The sequence below is a fragment of the Apis dorsata genome, unplaced genomic scaffold (assembly GCF_000469605.1).
Source record: "Apis dorsata unplaced genomic scaffold, Apis dorsata 1.3 scaffold_538, whole genome shotgun sequence".
Classification (NCBI taxonomy): domain Eukaryota; kingdom Metazoa; phylum Arthropoda; class Insecta; order Hymenoptera; family Apidae; genus Apis; species Apis dorsata.
This window is the reverse complement of record NW_006263759.1, coordinates 156,850-158,228: the sequence shown is the minus strand read 5'-3', so window position 1 is coordinate 158,228 and position 1,379 is coordinate 156,850. Positions and strand designations below refer to the sequence as shown.

Genomic DNA, 1,379 nt, shown 5'->3' with positions numbered 1-1,379 from the left:
GCTCCCCTCCTCGACACCACCGATTCGAGGCTAACGTCATCCTTGTCCTCGCGTTCCAACGTTTACTACTTCTTCTTCTTCTTCTTCTTCTCGAGCCAAAACGGGTGGAAATCAGAGAAAATGACGCAAAATCGCGAGATGAATTCGTATCGAACTCGTGGGAGAAGAGCGAGGCATTATTCGATTCAATTTATAGGACCAAGAAACTCTCTCCTCCTCTTCTCGAGCAGCGACGATCAAGAAAGAGGATCGCCGACTATTTATGATGAGAATGCGTTTACACCAGATCTTCGTTCACACTTTTACCGTATCCGAATCGAGAACACGAATCTCAATTATCCTTATCGGGAAACGCGTTACATTTCACAACACACGCGTCCTCTCTCTTTTCCTTCGATCGATTGTACATTCATTATATACGTTTCACCTTCTCCTCCGGGATACGCAGGAAACGATATCGAGAACGATCGAATCGAGAGGAGGATCGGAAGGTAAAGAAAGCGATGGTCGGCTAGGCTGGCCGGTCAGCCAGTGGAGAGACGGCGACGACGACTGGTTTTGTTACTCGGCTCGTACGTAAGCTCGTACGCGGCACACACGGAGCCTGGGTCCAGCGGTACCCCTCTCTCTCTCTCTGTCTCTCTCCGCGATGGCGGACACAGCCACTGCACGTAGACGTATAGCAGCAGACGTCCGCGGCCCTACAACTCCCATACTTCCAAGCCTCCCCCTCCCCCTCGTTTCGGTTCTCCGCTGCGTTTCGCTCGAACTTCGTCCGTTCCAGCGATAATTCGATAACAATTTTATCGTTACCCACCAGTTCTCCCCCCCCCCCCCGAGTCGAAAAAAAGAAAGAAACGGTACTATCCATTCGATAGATGGAGAACCGCGAATTAGATTAGTTGGACGAACATTTTCCATCTTCCTTCCCCCCGTGTTTCTTTTTCTTTTGCTTCGATATCGAGACGCGAGCCAATTTCCTGGAACGATCTGGGCTGAGGAGAGAGAGAAAGAGAGAGAAAGGGGTGGAATCGCGCGCGACTCCACCGTTCTTTCCTTCCTTTCCCTCCTCGTGAAAGGGGGAGGGGAAAGGAGAGGAAAGAAGAAGAAGAAAAGCTTCACGCGGAGATTTATTCCGGCCCGCGTTTGGCCATCGTCAAAAACAGAAGTGTATATTGATTCATGGGGGCGGGCGTTGTTTACCGCGGATGAGAACGTATCTTGCCCCCCCTCTCTCTCTCTCCGCGCCGGGACATCAATCGGCCGATATCTTAATCTCTCTCTCTCTTTACTTCACCAGTTTTGGTTTCTGTTTTTTCCCTTTCTTTCTTTTTTTTACCAGAGGTCAAGTACCTCTGGGTCGCCTCCTCCTCCTCCTT

At 50.5% G+C, this 1,379-nt stretch overlaps 1 protein-coding gene and 1 long non-coding RNA gene across 20 annotated transcripts in view; both read right to left on the bottom strand.

The window, feature by feature from the left end:
* Positions 1–631, bottom strand: part of LOC102679842 — a 2,809-nt gene extending 2,178 nt beyond the window's left edge. Inside the window, exons 1-2 of the long non-coding RNA XR_004151235.1 lie at positions 621–631; positions 208–216 (exon numbers count right to left, since the gene is read on the bottom strand). This is a non-coding gene — a long non-coding RNA (uncharacterized LOC102679842). The remainder of the gene's footprint in view (positions 1–207; positions 217–620) is intronic.
* LOC102679918 (protein daughterless) overlaps positions 1–1,379 on the bottom strand; it is an 88,586-nt gene that overhangs the window by 20,543 nt on the left and 66,664 nt on the right. The window lies entirely within an intron of this gene.